This window comes from Rhinolophus hipposideros, assembly GCF_964194185.1.
Source record: "Rhinolophus hipposideros genome assembly, chromosome: 13".
In the NCBI taxonomy this organism is placed as follows: domain Eukaryota; kingdom Metazoa; phylum Chordata; class Mammalia; order Chiroptera; family Rhinolophidae; genus Rhinolophus; species Rhinolophus hipposideros.
The window spans coordinates 49,576,295-49,598,586 of NC_138059.1; the positions used below are offsets into that span (position 1 = coordinate 49,576,295).

The window sequence follows — 22,292 nt, forward strand, 5'->3', positions numbered from 1 at the left end:
TCATATCATAAAACCAAATTTCAATGTCAAGAAAAAAGACAAATTTTCTTATGGTGTTCAATGTTTTACCAGCCCTAGAAAATTGGAACTTAATTTCTAAATGGTACAAGTTTCTCATATACACTGTGTGTTCTTTTTGACTTTTGCTGTTTTAAAGAATACATCATCCTAAAAACTTCTTGAAGGATGAAAAAATCTTTTAGCCTAATACTTTAAAATGTAATTGCATTGCTGTTCATGTAAATATCTCAGTGACAAACCTTTTACAAGGGCATTTTGCAATGTTGTTCATAGGAATACATATATTAGAAAGAGGAGACTGCAACTAGTTGTTAATAAGATGAATTATAGAATGAAACATTACTGAGTGTGTATTAGCAAAGAGATGGAGGGTGATTCTCCAAATAGCAAGTTACACTCTGAGAAGTTAGGTACTTTACTATTTATCTGCTCAGGCCAGAGAAAATTATTCATTGTCCTGAAACCTGATCTTAGTGAATAGTACTGTAGTAAAGCTGGAAGAATATGGCTCAATGTAAGAAACATCAGTAAGCATATGAGAAAGATTTTAAAGGAATCAATGCCACTCATGATTCTCACTGACACTAATTTGGCTTTGCTATCCCATTTATATTTATTACAAAGCTATTTCTAAAGCATCAGTCTCATCTAAATATGAGAAGATGATAATGTCACAAATAGGGAATTTGATTATATCAGTGAAACCACCCCTTCTAGGAAAGAACAGTATTATTTCATGAATTCATAATTTATTTACTCAAATCTTCATTAAGCACTTATTCTTCCAGAGAAGAGCAGAAACTGTTTACGTAAACAAGTGGAGTCCTCAGTAAGTGGAGAGGTGTATGGTGTGTGTAGCTCTAATAGTACAGATATTTCTGTTGTATAAATCAAAGAGGCAATAAAATAAAAAATGTTTGATGAGATGTGGTACTGAATTGACTTTTTTGGTAACATGGGAGAATAATCTAATGGGTTGGTAAGGATTCTCTTCCAAAAGTACAAACATCAGGGTATGTAGTTTGAGTAAAGAAGAATTCATAACCATACAAATTTGGATCAGAAATACACATGGGCTGAGCCTGCATGTGAATGTGAAGATCCTAAACTGATCTCTCTCCTTGGATGATTTTTAAGAGTTACAATGAATCAGACTAAATAAGTGCCTTTGGTAATTTGAACATCTGGTTTCATAGTTGTCTCATGTGATTAATCAGAGGTCAGTACAGTTCACATCAGGCCCTTTGTCCTATGCTTATCTAGTTCCAGTCTACTATTTTCAATGGCTTTCGTTGGTGATTTGGATTCTCTCTATAACTGTTTCATTATCTGTAAGCAGATGACTGAGGGAATCTGACCCTAGTTTTCTGTCAGAGTACTAGGCTCCATATTTTGAGCTACATTAAATTTTTCCAAAAAAGCATGTGCAAGAAGAAAACACTTTTGAAGAACTATAGAGTCCATGCTTTCAGAGACCTAATTTACACAATGTGTTTTCAGAGTGAATAACAAGTGATCATGAAGTGAAGATTTTGCTTCAGAGTAATATGGATGGGTTTCCTTTCATTCTATTAAATTATTTTCCCCATGTCTGGGTTCCCACAGGAAGATATGCCTATTCCTATAATAGCACCTGGCCCACAATAATGAATCAATGTTGACACATTCATCCTCTGCTCTAGATTGAAAGCTCCTGCAGGGCAATGACAATCTCCCCTTGCTTTCCCTTCCATATAGCCAAGGTTCTCAATGAGAGTTTTGACTACTGAAGTATCTGTTGATTAACTTTTAAGAAAACAGAGAACAATGAGGAGTCCACTGCCTCTGTGGCACAAATTTTAGGAAAACAATTGATCAAATATTTAGAGACTATTGAAATACAAAAATATCCATAGCATGTAGCAAAAAGTTATGCCTGTAAAACATACAATTTAGATTAGCTTGTAAAACAAATAAATGTAATGCTTAAAGTAGATTATTGCATTATTGATTTTATATATGAAAACTAATGAAGTAGAAAATAATCTTATGAACAGTTTACATGTAAATTGATATTAATTTTACAAATTAAAACAATGGACAAAAAGCATATGTAATACCGTTATATACTTAACACAACTAACTATTGACTTTAATGCAAAGGGGCGAGGGTATTAAAATTTAAGGACTGTCACTGCCAGTTCAATAATATGTGAAAATTAGAGGAGTGACTGGCATATTATAAATGCCAAAAGAAACTAAATTGGCAAGTTCTTAAAAGACCAGGAAATAAAATTAAAACATAATAAAAGAAACAATATTATTTGCCATGAAAATATAAATGAATGTGCTAAGAGACATATTGGTCTCTGATTAGATAGCAGTGGGGAGGGGGCTAGAAAGCAGTAGACAATGCTTTAAGTATCCAAAAGAGGCCAAACTTAAAAACAAAATCAGATGAGGCTTTCAGCAGTATCTATCATTAAACTGTGCGTGGATGCTGACTCAGTCACTGGACTAGGCATTTTATGGATATATTATTTTTATTTAAGTTTCACAACAACCTAAGGAGGTTGACATTATTATTCCCCATTTAAATTGAGCAAACTTAGGTCACACTATTGATAAGAGCTAGTATTCAAAATCATGTCTGATGCCAATGTTTTTCCTGCTCTGTAGTACTGGGTAAAATGTCAGTGTGTAACTTGATAGCCACATGTCTTTCCTTGAGCAAACCATAGAAAGGCGCACAATAATACAGTGGGAGCTCAAGGGATGTGAACTTTTGTGTTTCATTTAGTCTGGATATAGACTGGATTGAATTTTTAGAAAATCAGTAATGAGTGCTAAGATAATGTAGACACTGAAATATTGTAAAAATCATAAAACTGGTACGTGGGGGAAGACAGTAATAAATAACTTGGGAATGCTTTGTTGATGACTGGAGAGCTTGAGCCCTGGCTCAAGGCAGAAGATTTAGCATGCTGACATGCTTTGTCTCTGAACTAACACCAACATGAGTTTGAATCCTAATTCTGACTTTTACTAGTTCTGTGATCTCAGAATTGTGTTTAACAACCCTAATATTCAAGTTCTTCATCTGTAAAAATATATAACAGAACATCCTTCTAGAGCTGTGAGGATTACATGAGATATCGTATATAAAAGACATTGCACACAGTAGAAATTCTGTGACATTTCATGATCCAAAAAGAGATCAGTCTTTATGCAAAGTCCACAGGTAGGTAGTACCCAATTAATAACCCTTTGTGGTCATGGTGAGGATGTGTGTTGATGAGACTGATAAAATCCTTGGAGATTAAACCATTCTTTTTCCTTCGAGAGAACATGTAGTTAGTAGGAAACTTTATTAAGTACTCATTCAAAAATATCTGTTGACTTTTTAAATTCCATTATTTCTTTGTGTTAGACACTATCATAAATGCTTTATGTATACTATACATTAGCTCAATCTTTACAAAAACTATATGAACCAGGGATAATTAATTATTCCCACCTTTCAAATGAGGAGGTTAAAACACAGTGAAGTACTTGCCCAGAGTCACACAGCTAGTGGAGTCCAGGAAACTGGACTCCAGCTCTAAGGTCCATATGTTTAATCACAACAGCCTCTCATCATCTTGAGATAGGTGATAGAGAAGCAAGGATGTACAATAGAGAAATTATATTCCAATGTGGGAACCAAACCAAAAGCCAAGGAAACAACACAATACAATGCAATTTAAAGCAGTAATAAGTACTATGGAAAAATAATGTAGACTAGAAGATGGGGATGTGTTTTAGCTTGAGGTAGGAATAATCATCTTTCATTTGAGAAAGAGTACAAGAACCATATGGCTAGGGTGAAAATAGCTCTTGTATCTAAAATATATAAAGAACAATTGCTACTCAATAATAGAAAGACAAATTACCCAATTAAATATGGACAAAGTACTTAAATAGACATTTCTCCAAATATATACAAATGGCAAATAAGCACATTAAAAGGTGCTCAACATTATTAGTCATTAGGAAAATGTCAATCAAAATCACAGTGAAATACCACTTCACACCGATGAAGATGACTATAATAAAAAAGATAGACAATAACAAGTGTTGATGAGGAGGTGAAGAAATTGGACCTTCATACATTGTTGATGGGAATATTAAATGGTACAGCTGCATTGGAAACAAACTGATAGTTCCTCAGACAATTAAATATGGGGTTACTATATAACCCAGAAATTCAACTCCCAAGAGAAATGAAAACATATGTCTACACACACACAGAAACAAACTGTACACAAATAAATGTCCATCACAGCATTATTCAAAATAGCCAAAAAGTAGAAACAAACCAAACTAATCAACTAATAAATGGATAGATAAAATATGATATATCTAATCAGTGGAATATTATTCAGCAATATAAAGGAATCAACTATTGACACATGATAAAACATGGATGAGACTTAAAAACACTATGCTAAGTGAAAGAAGCCAAACACAAAAGATAACATATAGTGTGATTCCATTCACATGAACTTTCCACAACAGGCATATCTACAGAAACATAAAGTAGATTAGTGATTGCCTAGAGACTGGGGCAGAAGGGGAATTGGAAGGCGATGGTTAAGGGGCATAAGAGCTTTTCTTGTGGGAAATGAAAATGTTCTAACACTGTGGAGATAGATGCATAACTCTGAATATACTAAAGACTATTTATTAAATTGTATACTTTAAGTTGGTAAATTGTACATTATGTGAATTATATATTATTAAAGCTTTAAAAAAAACAGGTGGAGCCATTTTAATTTAAGTGTGATTGAATACCCTTGGACAGCTTTGAGCAGAGGAGTGAAAGCAGAGAAATCAGTTTCTAGGCCATGGCAGTCATCTGGGTACAAGAAAGTGGTCCTTGTCTGGGGTAGAGGTGGTAAAGGTAAAGAGAAGGCTAACAGTTAAAGTTCTAGCCGCAGTGTAACACAAGGAAAAATACAAAAGAAGAGATATTAAGAGCAGAAATGTATCTGCTGCCTGCTATGATCTAAACTCATTACTCTCAACACTCTGACACGTGTCCTGTATGGAGAGAAGCCAATATCTTCCTACTCCTTCCTCCATATGGCTCCAGAAGGAAGGATGCTCTCCACTTCCCCTTTACCCTTCCAAATTGTGTGCATCTTTTACAACAGCTCAATCCAAGAAAATCCCTAGCTCTTCTGTTTCTCATTAGTCTCATTAGACTATGCCATTATAAGTTACAAATAATATTTAGGAGTGAGGTACAACCTTTTGTTTTTAATACTATAATGTAACTGTAATACTTTTTTTTTAAACTAGCATGTTAGAGACACTTGCAGTTTAAATCCATTGCACACAGAGTTGATACAGAATTTTGCTGCTTAATTTGAGAGAACATTTTGAAGCTATCAACTCTGAATGGTCTTAACATCTCATCTTTACAAACATATTTCCTTCTGTCTGCATCCTTGCTCTGGTTTTAGCAGAAGAGACTGCCTCCTTTCTAAGATAGATTCTCCATTGGACTCTATTACATTTGCTTCTTACTTCATTTAGTTTGTTTTTCTTCCATATCTTCAAACTTTTCAGATGTCGTCTCTCTTGTGGTTCCTTCTCTTTGGTATATATATACATATTTCTTCTCCATATATTTTACTATCTCTGTTCGTCAGAGTCAGTCATCTTAAAATTATCATAGACTTTTTTTTTCACCCTACGTTCCCTACACAACTCATGACCATCTGGCTACCATCCAAATTCCACTGAATTTTCTCTGGCTAAGATCACCAGTGACGTCCTATTTGGTATATCTAATGGTTCATTTTTAGTCTATCTTCTGAGCAATTAACACTATTGCTCAGTCTTCTGTAGAGAAATAGTTTATATCTATTTTCTCTGACTCTCCTGGCTTTCATCAGCCCTCTCTAAATTTCTTCTTTGTTGGCTCCCCTTTTTATTTTTTATTTTCTTTAGATTACTTAAAAAGCTTACCTTTTATCCCCACCCTTTTTTATACTTTTCCATTAAATATTGGTATTCTTGGGGTTCCTCATTCTGGTTCTTTTCTCACTTTATATATTCTCCTTGGAAACTACATCCAATGTCCATCTTTCCATTCCAGATCTTACTCTTGAATTTCAGATCCATTGATTGACTGTATACTCAACATCACCACCTGGTTGTTTTGCATTCAATATGTACATCATATTTTTCTTCTAAATAACCTCTTCCTTCTGAATCTCTTCTTTGTTACCCACCCACCCTGTAGTCCGAGCCAGATGGCTGTCATTTATGACTCGACCAGTTTTCAAATCTGGGTCTTGGGCTTGCCTCTTGTATAAAACAGTCCCACTCTATTGTAAATATCAGTTTGCTTGTCACCTGCTATGGTGTGAGATCTTACAGTACTTATGTCTGTATCCTCATTGCTTGACACAGTTGTTCAAATATAATAGATCCTCAATAAGTTTATTGAATGAAAGGATTCAAGAGTCTTTAAATGCCTCTTCTGTGAAATCTTCCCAGATGCTACCTCTAAGCAAAGGTGGTCATTCTATTCTTTAAGCCATAACTCTATCTTTTAGAGGGAAAATAGAATTGACTAATGCCTGGTGAGATGCTCCAGCCCCATATGAATTAAGGCCGAGTGGCAGAGTAGAATTGCATGTGGCCACAGTGTACTTTTCTTTGCACAGGCTACAGTAGTGCATAAGCCTCCCCCATCACATGAACAATTACCTGAACAAGGTTGGGAGCTTCACCTATAGCACTGTCCTCTACTCTGGTTCATAAAATCCTTGAGGGCATATATTATGTCTTACACTCATTCTCTGTACTTCTGGTACCTTCTAGGAACATAAATATTTCTTAATCAACTGATTGCACAGAACCTACATAACCTCTTCACAATTTTCTAGTGCTAATATTCACAATTTTTGCTTCACTTTCTTGGCAACTTTAGGACATATAAAATAGAAGCAACATTTTAAATCATATCCAGCTGGAATAAAATATTTTACTTTTTTTTTCACTTAATGTGGTATCTACTTAGGAAGAGTTTTACAGTGATTAAACCTCTCCAGTCCTATATTCTTTCTTTCAACAAATACTTGGTACACTTCTCAATAAATTCAAAGTTTCTCTGTGAGGTATTGAGAAGAATAAAATGATTTTAAATACAGTTCCTCTTCTAAAGGATTTTTGTCAAATCTCATCAACTTGACTCTTTTTTACTTAGTACTATATTTTCAACATGGTATTTACAACATTTTTAAAAATTTAAAAATGCCTTCAGGTTAATCTCCTATAATAATTTAAAGAAACTATGTGAGTACTATAATAGTAACTGATTAATTAAGATCTAAAATACAAAAATAAATACTACAATATGTCTAAATATTTTGTAACCTGTAAGCTGTATTTCCAAACATGATTTTAAGCAAAGTGAAACTTTAGTAAGCCCATGGAGGCCGAATGTGTAGTGGTTCGCAAAAGATTATGGTGCTGAGGTGCAGTCGAGGCTCCGACACTCCAGCCACAGTCTCCCACAGGTTGCAGTACCTCTTCATTGTGTAGTCTTCTCATTTATAAAAAGGGGGTGATAGCAGACTTTATCCTATAGGCTGTTTCTCTAGTTATGGTAGTTGTGAGATTTAAAAGAATTCATAGACGCAGAGTACTTAGAAGAGTGGTTGGACCTATGTTAAAGCTATATTATTATAATAAAAAATAATATTTTCTGCTTCACACCAAAATACTCAGAGGAAGAATTCAATTACCAGAAGTTTCTAAGTATCTATGTTTATGTTCACAGAGCTAAGATTTTTGGCTCTACAGCCAAATATTTAACTTTTGATCGAATGGAGCTAAAAATCATATAGTACTCAGAATGACTACTTCTAATATCAAGGTTAATTGGCATGCTAAATATGTGTGTCTTCCAGAGGAATAATGAAGGCTTATGCTGTCTCCGAATTATTTTTCAAATTCATGGGATGTTTTAGTCATAAAGAGTTCATAGAGCTTTAGAATTTAGGAAATGAAAGGGACCCCAGGGGTAACCTACTGTAAACCTTATCATGACACATGTTATCTATAAAGAAAATAAAGTGATTTGTCAAGTTATTTCATCAGGATCATTTAATTACTTAGTGATATTTAATTATGACTAGAACCCAGGTGTACTTGGGACTCAGTGTCATTTGACACTATGTTGCTGACATTATGTTTTCCCCTATATTTTGTTCCCATAGATCATGGAGCACAGGGAGAGATTAAGAGCATGGGTTTGGGAAACAGATTTGAGCTCAAGCCTCTACCCTGCTGGTGACCTAAAGAAAAGCATCTTAATGTCTCTGCTTCCTCTGCAAAAAAAGGGTGTCAATGGAAATACTATGAGTACTAAATTATATAATATTATATAATAAATATATAATAATTATATAATAATACATTATATAATACATGAGAACAACACAGTGCCTGGCACAGTATAAGCACTTGGTAAATGTTAAAGATTATTATTATTGTTATATATATATATATTATCATTGTTATGAAAAAATTCATATGCACAATGTTTGTTCCAGAAGTTCTTTTTCTTATTTGCCGAAAACCCTAAGAACTAGTTCTTGGGTCAAAAATTTCAGAGGTACGTGTGTGTGTGTGTGTGTGTGTATATGTGTGTGTGTGTGTGTGTGTGAGAGAGAGAGAGAGAGAGAAAGAGAGAGAGAGAGAGAGAGACAGACAGAGACAGAGACAGAGAGACAGAGAGAGAGAGAGAGAGAGAGAGATATGGGGGGGGAGTATGTGTATGTTTCTGTTATTTGACAAATCTAAGAAGTCCTGAACTCCTATGATCTCTTTAAATTCCCCTCAGCTTACTTACAGTCTGCTGTGATATGGCCTACATACCAAATGCCAAACCTGACCCTTGAAATCCTCTGGCTGATAAGGTTGATTATGAAAGAAACATTTCTAAGGAATTAAGTGAATCACATATAGAATGTAATCAAACTTCAAATGTTTATGGTAGCAGAGAAGGGCCACAAGAAGATACATACCAAAGGAAAATCTGGTAAGTACATAAATTCATACAAAAAACACTTGGAAATTTGACCTTTATGCCAAAAGCCTGTATCAAAACATACAAACTTCTCCACAATCTGAAATCTATGGCAGAAAGCTTATTCAATTGAGTGTGAGTATTTCAGAAAAACAAAACCAGTAGAATATTCTATTAGTTCAAAGAGTCTAGATGAAATGCATTTAACGTACCTGTGAAAAACAATGTAAGGAATCTTTGGAAGGGTTTTTTATTTGTTTATTTTGTTTAGACTTAGAACCTGACTTTCAGGAGTAAAATGATAGAGCTTTAATCCATAGGAAAAAAAAATCCCAAATTCATCACAGAAACTAGGATAATCCTTCATGAAGTCAGAAGCAAAAAACGAAAGAAAGAAAAGGAAAAAATAGCTTCCTCTACCATTAAAAATAACAACAGCAACCCCAATCTCCATTCTTTCTTTTCCTCAGGTCTGACATTCTGCAGATGACCGCCCTTATTTGTCCCTACATGTTTTCCAAAATATAAAAGTGAAATAGAGTCCCAAGGGCACTGTACTTGAAAGGTTATGAGAGTTAGAGAATTTTAACCATGCCTGCCAAATCAGCAGATGGCTTGTGATTATAATTATATGCATCAATAAAACGAATAATCTTTACAAAATTTGAATTTCTACTAAAGTAAGGGATTTAGTAAGCAGATGCAACAGAATGCATTTTCTTTAACCCTTTTGGTAGACACTGGTATCTTTCACACACACAAAAAAAGATCAAGGGCTCTGTACATAATAGGTTGTATACTCTAATTTTTGCCCCCTTCCTACAGTAGTCATATTGTCAGCCTTAAACTTTTCTTGATTTCATTTTCTTCTTGAGCATATTTCATCCTTACACCATTTTCACCCTTTAGGATAGAAATGTTAAGACTAATTCCATACCATTGTTTGATATTTAAAAGAAGAAAATTTTAAAAAGGTATATACCTTCATTCTCATTCATACCAAATATACTATAGAAACAAAAGAGCAAATAATGGGTGCATCTTTCTAGTTGATGGTATTCTTTTACAAATTAGGTTTTCAACAAAATTTTTCAGTTTTTGTTTTCTTATTCTCTTTAATCTATACCCCAAGAATGAAAGTACTGTTTATTCTCTCTAAATAATTAACCATTTCATTTTTATCTGGTTCTGCTACTGTGACAAATAAAGATAACTAAATTTTGTCTCGTGCCTAACATACATATATGAAACATCTGAAAAAAAGGATGAGACAAGGTCTACACACTGACCTTTAGCCATGTTTCTTTCATGAGGAAAAACTCAACATTTAGAAAATTAAATTAAACTGATGATGGTACTTTTAAATTTTGGAAAAGGTGGAGAAAATGTACCACAAAAATTTGCATACCTATTTTTTAATTAAATCATAATGTAAATGTTTTTCATGGAATTAGTAAATGTAACTCTTCAGTAAAATAGTATATCAATTAATATATATTTTACTCCAACAAACCAACACATATAATATTTAGGAATATTTAGAGAACATGTATTTTGTGCAGAAATCTCTGGCATCTTCATATTTACATTGTATAAATCAAATAAATTAAAATGTTCTAATCTAAAAATCTAGTATACTGTTGTAGTTACTTAACAGTATAAGTTACTAATAAGACTTCGAAGGCATTGGCATTTTTGTGGGCCAGTGCAATTTACCTGTGGATATAAGAAATACGAGATCAGAAATTCTTCTTAGCAACAAAAGTCTTGCAAAGTTGCAACTTAAATGTATAGGCCAAACCATATCAGAACAAAATTCCCGCAATCAAAATCTGAAGAGTTAAGAAAGTAATAAATTCTTGCCCCAAAGCTTATAAATTTGATGTGACACTTGACAAAACAATATTCAAATACTTGTAAAGAAATTTGGGTATCTCTTAGAGTTCACTGGGATGAAATTTTAAAATATTCAGCAATAAACTAGCTTCAAGTTTCTTTAAATAGTGATAAAAGAAAATACTTTCCTTTCCTTGAAGAGGGATTTTTTTTTTTTTTTTTACCAAATCTAAAGTATCAAATAAAAGAAATAATCTTAGCCAAACTGAAATAAATCCCAAAGGGGCAAAATTAAAATATTAATTTTTTAAAAAGGAATAAGGAGTAAAGGAAATAATCTTAGTAGATAAAGACTTTTACTATAATTAAATATTTAAATTATAGATAAACCATTTTGAAATTAAATGAAATTAAGTATTTTTGCTTATAGAAAATTTAAGTTGAAATGTCATGAAATTATGCATAATAGGTCAATTTGATCATATATACTTAACATACATTTATTTTTAACTGGTTACCTTAGATTTGAAATTATCACTCAGCCATGTAAAATGGAATTTTCACCGTTCTTCAAGAAATCTCACGAAATTTAGGGCTCTGAAAGTAAAAACACGAGAAAGAGTTCTGTACTGGTAAGGGAGTATACAACATGGTATTGGCCACTTACTGTCTCAAACTCCAAGTGAAAGTTAAAAAACACTTTGAACACCTACGATACACCAGGGGCTTTAGGCACATTATCTTATTTACTTTTCACATAAGTCATGAGGTAATATTTATCTATCCTGGTCCTCAACTAACAAACCAGGAAACTGAGGCCCAGAATAGTTAAATAACTTACACAGGACCACAAATTTAGTAAATGGAAGGTTTCAAACATGTGAACTTGAGAAAGGAGTGTCATAGATTCTCTTGTCACTGTATGTCACTCATTTGACACTTATAATGACCGCCTTATTATCTAAAAAATGTTTTATAGTTCTTAGATCATAATCTTTATGGGTGGGAATGAGGACTCTATAGTATCCACAGCACCTAGTGATATCCTTTGAAGCAAGTTGTTGTTTTAATAATACTTATTTGTCAAATAAGTGAATCTGAATAAAAGTTCAGTAATACAAAGTTTCCCTCTGTCAACAAACATTCTTTCTCAAATTTCTTTAAAAAAAGTTATACATCTGATAAAGCCATTTTCTTAGCATATTTAAATAGTTAAATTTTTTAAATCTCTCAAATTCAAGACCAATATTAGTGGAAACAAGTTCACATAAACAAAAAAAGTAATGATCTGTGCCCTCTAATCTTAATTACAACAGAGGAATTATTTTTCCATTTCTGTGAAAATAATTCCACTCAGTTTTATCAGTCTAACAGATTTCAGTCAAGTTTGCTCACCCTTTGCTGTAGTGGTGAGGACAGGGATAAAATATTTATAGCCATCTAAAAGGATTGTGTGTTTTCTGTACAATTTACTTCTATATTAACATGATGAACATTAGTAACTATAGAAAATAAATTACAATACATGATATTTAAATTTAAAATGTTCAGTATCAAAAGATAATCTAATATATCTAATGCCCAAAAGAGTGACTAGCTGTGTAACTGCCTTAAAGTAAAACTATTAGGTAGCAAGTGTAGCCATTTCAGGGAGCTTTCTTTCTCCATGATTTCTACCATATTAAAGGCATGATGATGAGATTATGTATTAGAAAAATCTGAATTTAGTTAAATCAAAGTACATCTTCCTTATATATGTTTTACTTGCAATTAACAAGACACAATTATACCACATTCTTCACAAAATCTATTTCCTTCAAATTCTGGTTACTATAAAATAATATGTTTGTAATACATAATATATGTTATATACTATACACATACAGACTTAAACAAATTATATAAGTAAAATGAATGTTGTGAAGGCACTTGGAAGGCACTAAGACTAAAAAAAGAATATGTGAACTCTGATCACCCAGATCATATTATGAACTTCTATTATGAATTTCTCATGAATACTAATAGTAAGATTTATTCTGTATCATATTTCTATATTCTTACATAAATAAAAAGGTTTAAGTGCAAGTAATGTGAGTTAGCAGCTGATTTCTACATAATATGGAAAATTTTAATTTGTGAACAGATGATTATGACATGCCATTCTAATATCAAATGACAGTGTTTTTAAAAATTGTATCCTGTCACTGATATTATGAATCCATCTATTTTAAAATACCACACTTATGTTAACAATACTTTTTAAATGTTTTCAATGAGATTGTCAGAGTTTATTAAACCGTTGACAATCCACTTAGCTGACAGTTCTCAGAATAAAGTATCTAATTTACCTGAATGTCTTGTAACAATATCATCCCCTCTTGAACTAAGCATCCTCTAAGTACACAAGTTTAAGGCAGGCAGACATTTCAGCAAGGAAAATAAGACTATCTGGCAACTTCCTGTTGCCATATTTCTCTAAAAGGATCCTGCAACCTTATACTTCAATACTGCAAATGCATTTTTCCAGCGACACAGTAAGCCAATGCTCAGTGTCAGATAGCTTTGATTTTTTTCCCAAGTACAGCAAGCAAATAACCACTAATCCTATTCAATATTACAGATTCGCAGCAATGATTTTATTTGCAGATTCAAGAGAAATGAAATATACGAAGAAAAGAGGAGGCTTAATTTTCTTGTTTTGTTGTATTGGATTGGTTGACTTTTAAGATACTGATCAAAGAAATGATTATCCCATATATGATATTTAATATATATTAGCAGATGGGACAATTTTATATTGAAGAATGAAGTTCATGCCCCAGGTTTCCATTTTCTTTTAAAAGCAGTAGGACTAACTAAAAGCAAAGTTGCCACATGCATTTGAAAGTTTTTCAAACCTGAACACAAACGTGAACAGTAGTCATTTGTGAAAGCATCATTTCTCCAATAAATAGCCTACCTCTGAAATTCAAGTTCACTTGCATTTTGGAGTGTACTTTACTTTTGAAATGTAAAAACTTTTATGAAAAGACAAAACAAAACAACAATAACAACATAAGAGCATTGATCACAGAAGCAATATCTCCAGAAGTGATAGCAAAATCCCTTCATTCTGACCTACGTGTCGAGAAACGGACTTTCAGCTTCATGATTATGTTAAAATTTGTTCTACTTTCTCCCTAGGGCTTAATTGCCAGACTGACTTACCGGTGCCTCCTAGCCTTTGTTCTGCCTCTCACGCTGACATCAGGGAAGCAGTGATGTAGAATAAAGCAGGGGTGGACTAGGTTAGTCCAGTGTTTGTGTCGTTGTGTGGTGTGCAGGGACACTCTGTGATACTCTAGTGAGCTGCTAAGCTTTTTTTGTAGGCTTTGTGTCATTTACTTAACGACCAATCTCATTAGCTGCCAGGGTACAATGGGCTGATGCATTTTCTATGTACATACTCTACACAGTGACCCTCAAGGTTGACGAAGGTCTATTTAATCAGTCAAATGCTGAATATATTTGCAGTAAATCACTGAAAAAAAAAAGAAAAGGGGGAAAAAGAAAAGAAAAGAGAAGGAAAGAAAATTTTGAAAAAAGGACTACTGAGGTTTCTTATAGGCTTACTATTTATGGGTGGTTATTCACAGGTAATAAAATGCATGCATATTTAGCCAAAACAAGGGTAGAGCAGGCAGAGATGAATTATCTAGTTTGCACTGGTGACCTTAATTTTGTGAAACTTTCAGAATCAAAGGTATTTTTTCTTCGCAAGGAACCCAGGTTTGAAATTTAATTTCTGTCTTAGTTTGATCATATTAGCAAAACAAAAAAAGAATTGTTTTCTTTAGCAGTTTCTCCTTACTCCAAAGTCACCCCCACTTCAGTCCTACCCCCTGCCCAAGCAGCCTCAGAACTGGCAAAGTTGCATTTATGCCTTCTTTCAGTTACAAGGTAAAAATCCTTTTAACTCCTATGAAAAATGAAATGCTGAGAGCACTATGAATGACGACAGCTGTCCATAAGTATCAGGGAGAGTTCTATTGTCCAGCTTGTCCCTGGATAAAATGAATACTTTACAGCAGAGGCTGTTCAGCTTGGCTAAAGAGTATGGGGAGAAGGGGAGGAGGTCACTGGAGATTTCACACACTAATTTAATCTGGGAAAAGGACAGGCTCTACATCTCCCTTGAACAGACTGGCAGCAATCTGGGCCCCCACAGAACTATCTCCTTTTGCCTGTGCTCTATTTATTCCTTATCTCTGTTTACCAACCGCTAGGTCCCTTTCATTCACACCACGAGGCCATTTTTCCTACTATCAGTCAGCAGCTGACACTGTGGAAGAGCCTCAAAGGGAAAAAAAAAAAGATCAAAACTAAACCAAAGCTGTATAAACAATGCAACAGTACAAGTAAATGCATAAACCCTGATTCTTAACCCAGCCCAAAGGGTGCAAACACAACCTTTATAGTAAATCCAACAAACCCACCACAGTGAGCTATGGGCCACAGAGAAAGAAAACTCGAAAACCATTCATGAAATAACCATGCAAAAAGAATTGCTAAAATATATCCTGGCTCCTGAAACAGACTTGTTTTCAGAGATGTTCTTATCTCTATCATGGATCAATGAACTGGCAACAGGAAACATTTACCATGCCCAAAAAGGTGACCTATGCATTTCAAAAGGAAAGTTCACTCTCATTAAAATGTTAGGAGATACAGAATTCACCAATATGACCCTAAGTTAAAGGGAATTTAACATTAACTTTTCTCATACCTTATCACGTTGATTAAATTTAAACAATACAAGAAACTGGGCATCAAATCTCCATTATTTTTATATAAAGATACTAAAAAGTCCTGTGCAACCAGCCAACTAAATCTTTTTTCCATGCTTTGTCATAGTTAACATAGCAGAGGAGATGGGAAAAGACAGCATACAACTTTCTATCTTTTGAAGTATTCTGCAAGGTGTGAATGAAAACAGAGACTGGAGCACCTAGTTTAGAGTGTAGAAAGAGGAGAAAACAAAACAAGTGTTATTTTTTAATCTTGCAACTTTTGAGTAAATATAAATTTTGAATCTAAAATATTCTTTACTTATATTAATTTGAGTACTAAATAATTTTGAATATTTCAACAAATGGGAAGATGCTATTTAATATAAGTTCATTGATGTGATTCAGAATATATACATATATCAGAGTATATATGTATATAAGCATAAATACACACACTGTTATCCATATATACATATACAAAATGAGAAAGTACAAAATTTCTAGTGGCTGCTTTCACCTAGGTTAAAAACTGACTCACTTTAAATTTTGCTGAGTTTTTTTTTTAACTATTGAAATGATTGGAAATGATTGGTTATTGTCATAAAAATCAACACCATTATTGACTCAATCGCTAAGACCTTTACCAAAAAGGGAGGACAAAATGTAGCTCATTATCTAGCATGATCAATTGGACCAGATTTCAGTTTGTGTTTTCACCAATATGCATTATAAGCAAGGAAGTTTTTACTACTTGGATCCTTTTTTTCCAAATGAATTAATGAATTAAATTTATCCTTTCACCAGCTGCTAGGCAGCAGATGGAACCATTTCTGAAGCCTTGTTGAATTCAATCCATAAAACTCATTTCCCAGGATTAGCAGTCCAAAGTTTCTTTTAATGTTTATATACCGCTAGGGATTTTGAATTTCATGATGCTAAACTTTCAATTTAACTATTCTTTTTGCATTTCATATCAAACAATTATGATCTTTTAGATTTCTATAGCAGACGTGGCATGTCACACAAGGACAAGAACTAATTTCAAGAACAATAAATTCACGCAAGTTACATTTTGTGATGTTTGTTCACGTTGGCCTACTACCATGGAAACTATTTGAATTGTGCTTTTATATTGTCAACCTAAATGATTACATACTTAATAAATGATTTTTGTTTATTTACTCATAAATACTTTAAAGCTGCAACCAGGAACATTCATTAACATTATGGAAGATTAAAGTTTTGCAATTTAGTTACAAGAATAAGATTGTTACATATCTGCAAATAATTATTGTATATACAAAGTTAATTTCTCTAATAAGAAATTAATTCTGACCTTTAAAAATGGTAATAAAGCCAATTACACAGATTATGTAGATACGCACTTTATAACAGTTAACATTTAAGAGTCTACTACCATGGACAGCTCCAAATATATCTATTCTGTTCTACTTAATTTGCACTTATAAATGTCTAATTTAAGAAGAATCAGGAAACTTTAACTCTACTGGTTTGATGTTATAGCAGAACAGTAAAGGCCACTGTTCAAAAAAAAGTGGGGGGCCTCCCTTAAACATAACTAAATAAGAATCTCATAAAAGTTCCAATGTACTTTGAAACATTTTAAATATGACTACCTTATTCTCTCCAAGGGACATTATATTCACATTTAAAATATGAAAGCTTTTAAGCTAAAATGATGCTGCTTCTATAACATAAATACAACTAAAAAAGAGTGAATCACTCTTATGTGCAACAGTGATTTCCGCTAATTTGGCACAAGAAATCTATATTAATCTAATATTGGAGTAAGCCAAGAAGGCCACATAATAATCACCACTGAGTAAATGAATATTTAGAAGAAGGAGAAAAAGAGATCACTGGTAATCTTAGATTACACGCATAATAGTAGGATAATATGCAGATGTTAATTGCAAGGAAAAAGAAGTTAGGTAAAGTCTAATTTCAGTTTTATTTTACACTATGAATCTGATTATTTCCTGAAACTTATTTTTTTTCCCTAACATAGAGATAGTGTACACAGTTTTGTTCAAGGATCCTTCATCATTTTTTCGTTTTACTTTACTGGATTTTGCAGTGCTAGTTATGGCATAAGATGAGAGTTGTTATAACTTTTTCTGACAATAAGCCACTTTCTTAAAAAATATCAATATTGGAGAAGTTATTTTGCATACTTTGCCTATTAGCTGCTTTGTTCTTTGAAACTGAAAAAACTCACTACACCCATTTAGGAGACTACTTCTATTATTTCCACATGTATCAAAGAAAACATATTTAATAAATACCTTGTTAGAATGAAAGAGATATGAGACAAAGTACTTTTTATCAAGATATTTGAACATTTTCTCTATCCTTTAGTAATATTTCATCGATCTCATCCTTTTGCAAAATTCTGTTCAAGGTTAGTCTTTCTCATTCTACAACCTTTTCTAATATTACTCTTTAATTTCTGAAGAGTCTTCTGACATCTGCATTTACCAAAAATGAACTGTATCATTTTTAAGGAGACTGATCTCATTCAATTCTCTAAATATTTAAAGACAAGATTATAAATACAATACTTATCAATTTAAATTTCTTTACAACTTCCCACAAACTCTTTTCCTATGTGAAGCCATAACCAGAATTTTGGCTTTTCAAAAAGAATATATGAAACATCTTTTTGATATTGGTTACTCATTTATACAAATAACTGATATTGTTATGTTGACAACCCCAAAATATTTCTATTCTAGAGAGATGTCAGATTTGGGGTCTCAATGGTAATTTTTGCAATTCCAGAAATTATTTCCACTTTACTTTTTGCAAAGGAAAAAGTATACTGAGTTTCATCTCATATCAAGTACTCTATGCTGCAAATTTGCACATTTCAAAATGTATATGAACAAAGGCGTTACTGATGCAGTATAAATGCAATTGCACCATGACATTTTATTCTGAAATCCTTCTCAGAACACATACAGTAACCTTTTTTTTTACAAAAAAAAGAGAGACAGAAATAGCATTTAAAATTATGACCTAGTATACATCACAGCAAGAACCAAAAACCAAAGTTCAAGATACACATCAGAAAAACCATCGACACACTTCTAAACTTCAACCTCTAGTAATATATATTTTTCCAGAAACAAAACTAAATGTTATGACATAAGACATAAAAACTTACTAAAATTCAGAATGACTTAAACATCAGTGAGAACCATATGTGGTTCAAAACTTTTAAACTTACTTTTTTGTTTGTTTCCAAAACTTATATTTCTCTCCTCCCTTGTGTGCTGAACGGAAACACTAAAGCTGTTTCTTTGAAAGGTAGTTCCCATGATATGACAACCCGTGCCTTTGACTGCTTAGAGATAAGCACCTGCATTTGTGTCCCCTCTTTACGTCACACCTCCCTATTCAGACCTTCTCAATATGATTCACATTTGCACATCAACAGCCTCATGCGCATACACAGATTTTTTTTCGGCTCTGGGCCCAAAACTTTCACTTTAATTTTCATCACATGATTGCTGTGGCATATGTCCTTCCAAACCTCCCATATATCAGTCATCATGCAAATGAGATGGAATATCACTCCTCTGCAGCAGATGGCCAGGGATGATAACAATGGCTCAACAGAGGAGATTCAATGTCCCTGACTTTATCGCCACGGCAACAACAACCTAAAATATATGTAATGGAAGTGGTGCTTATTAATTTTGCAGGCTCAAGTGTTCTGATTTTGTGAGTGAATGGGCTGAGTTAAAAAGGGGGCTGTGTCCTCCTGCCTCTAGAAGACTATCTATAAAAGCCAGGGACCTGGAAATTATTTTCAGTGACTAAGAAGGCAACAGCCTAGCAATTATTTGAGTAATTAGGTGTAATTCCTCCCTGTAGGCCTTGTACCCTCCTGTGCTTGCTTCACAGAAGCTCACGAATTAGACAGGCACAGATACTGAAAAGAAAAGTGCCTCAAGATACAGCAGGAGAGCTTGCAGGAGTCCTGTCACTTGGCCTCCACCAGGCTTGGTAAACACAAGCCCCAAGCTATAAGTAAATAGAGGCCCCACTTCACAAACACACACCAATTAAAATGACAAAAGCAACCACACTTCTGGATGGAGCTTAGGAAAGCTTTATTCTTGCACTAGACCCCATGCAAGTTGCACACAGAAGGGTCTCTTAGTTCAGAGTACCAAGCGCTCCGTTTCCATTACTAGCTGTCACGACTGGACACTAGCTCACACCTCTCTGCCAATTGTGCCGTTGTCACCAGGGAATTTTTTCATGTGGCTATTTTAGTGGATATTCAATATGCACTCCTAATAGTATTAAATAAATTAAATAAAGGAAAAACAATTCTTCACAATTTTCAATAAGACCTTCTACATTTAAAGACATGACTACCAAACTGCCCAAACAAGTGGGAGCTTATGATACACATATGGATGAAAAACTGAGTGAAAATTCTTGTCTCTAAATATTTTCCTGGAAAGTATTTTTTAAACACCCTTTGCAATATTTTCATGCTAACACATAAAAAATTAATTTTTGCTTGTTTATAGGTTGAACCGCATATTAACATTTTTAAAAGTTTGTGTCTACTTATTTTAACATTATTTTTAAGAAAAACCACCATGGCAGTCTTATAAGAGCAAACTAGACTCTGTGGAGAGAGAGAGAGAGAGAGAGAGAGAGAGAGAGAGAGAGAGAGAGAGAGAGAGAGAGAGAGAGAGAGAGAGAACTTACTGCTTTAGAAGAGGATAGTTGTTTATAAAAAAGAATTAAAACCTTCCCACACCCTTTCAGCATTCGACAAAGCCCATAGACACTGCTAGGATCTGCACAGAATGAGGAATGTAAGGTAAGATATCTTTGTATTCTCTTCCAGCAGGACCTAAATAAATTATTGGAGACCCTTTCCTCCTATTGTTCTTTTACAGTGTTTGGTTTTATGAGAGGCACCTCACCCCCTACCCCCATTCCCCACCCCTGCTCACCGTTTCTGGCTGGCCTGAGCCTTTCCTCCAAGGAACTGGCAGCACATGCACAGAGATAGGATCCCTCTAGCCTGTTATACTAGTGTCCTCCAAGTCTATATGAATCAAAACAAAGTAGTGTACTACTTACTAAAATCAAGTACAATATTATATGCTTTACAACACAACTTTAAAAATAGTTCCATTTTCCACCATGAGGGAAAGTGTACATTCACTTTGCTTCCTAACATGTGGGCTATCAATTCATCATTTGGTATTATAAATAATATAATTACATAGTGCAAAACTTTATTGTGCTATTTAAAGGTAATATTCTAATACAAGAGAAATTAGGAGCCGGGAATATCCAGTCTAAAAATACCCACACTGGGAGTTATAGTACTTAAACTCCACTCTGTGAATGAATCCCTTTACAGAGCCATCAACTGTACCAGTACAAGATGCAAATGAATCCATATAAGAAGCAAATGTTGTTGCCACAAGAACAGTGTATTAACAATATGGATTTCTAACTGACAGACCAGTCACCTGATCAATTTCAGTGACTTTAATAGATATTAACACTGAAATAAACCTAATATGGGACATTTTAAAAATAATAGCTTTATTGAAATATAATTGACATACCAAATTATTTACCCATTTAAAGTACACAATTCAATGATTTTTACTATATTATAGAGTTGTGCAACCATTGTCATGATTTTAGAACATTTTCATCACCCCCTTCAAAAAATACCATAACTATTGGTAGTCACAACCTATTCACCCACCCCCATTCCTCTCATCCCTGGCCAACTCCTTCCTTCAGACCCACGCAACCACTAATCTACTTTCAGTGTCTATGAAGTTTCCTATTTTGGACATGTCATAATAACCATACAACATCTTATCCTTTGTTACTGGTTTCTTTCACTTAGCATAATATTTTCAAGTTTCATCCATGTTGTAGCATGTATCAGTAACTTTCTCTTTATTACTGAATGATATTTCATTGTTTGGATATACCACATTTTATTCATTCACTTGCCAGCTGATGGACATCCATAAATTATGCTTTTATAAATATTAATATACAAGTTTTGTGTGGAAATATTTTTATTTCTTTTGGGTATATACCTAGGAGAGGAATTGCTGGGTCATTCGGTAACCCTATGTTTAACTGTTTGAGGAACTTCCAGATTGTTTTCCAAAGCAGCTGCACCATTTTACATTCCTATTAGCAATGTATATGTCCTATTTTCTACACATTTTCACCAACGCTTGTGATTGTCTATTTTTTTTTTATTATGGCCGTTGTAGGGCATGCGAAGTTGTATCTCGTGGTATTGATTTGCATTTTCCTAATGACTAATGATACCGAGCATTTTTTCATGTGCTTATTGGTTATTTGTATATCTTTTTTTGGAGAACTGTCTGTTCACATCTTTTACCCATTTTAAATTGGATCATTTATCTTTTTATTATTGAGTTGTAAGAATTATTTTCATATGTGTCCTTAGATATAAGTCCCTTATCAGCTATACAATTTATAAAAATTTTCTCCCGTTGTATGGGTTATTTATTTTTACTTTCTTGATTTTCTCCTTTAAAACA

General features: G+C 33.5%; 1 protein-coding gene across 5 annotated transcripts in view; it reads right to left on the reverse strand.

Annotated features, from left to right (window-relative positions):
- Nucleotides 1–19,080, reverse strand: part of ST18 (ST18 C2H2C-type zinc finger transcription factor) — a 141,478-nt gene extending 122,398 nt beyond the window's left edge. For all 5 annotated transcript variants that reach the window (XM_081070192.1, XM_081070194.1, XM_081070197.1 and 2 more), the window contains exons 1-2: nt 18,944–19,080; nt 11,443–11,521 (exon numbers count right to left, since the gene is read on the reverse strand). The gene's annotated coding sequence lies outside the window, so the exon portion shown is untranslated. The remainder of the gene's footprint in view (nt 1–11,442; nt 11,522–18,943) is intronic.
- Between the last annotated feature and the right edge of the window lie 3,212 nt (nt 19,081–22,292).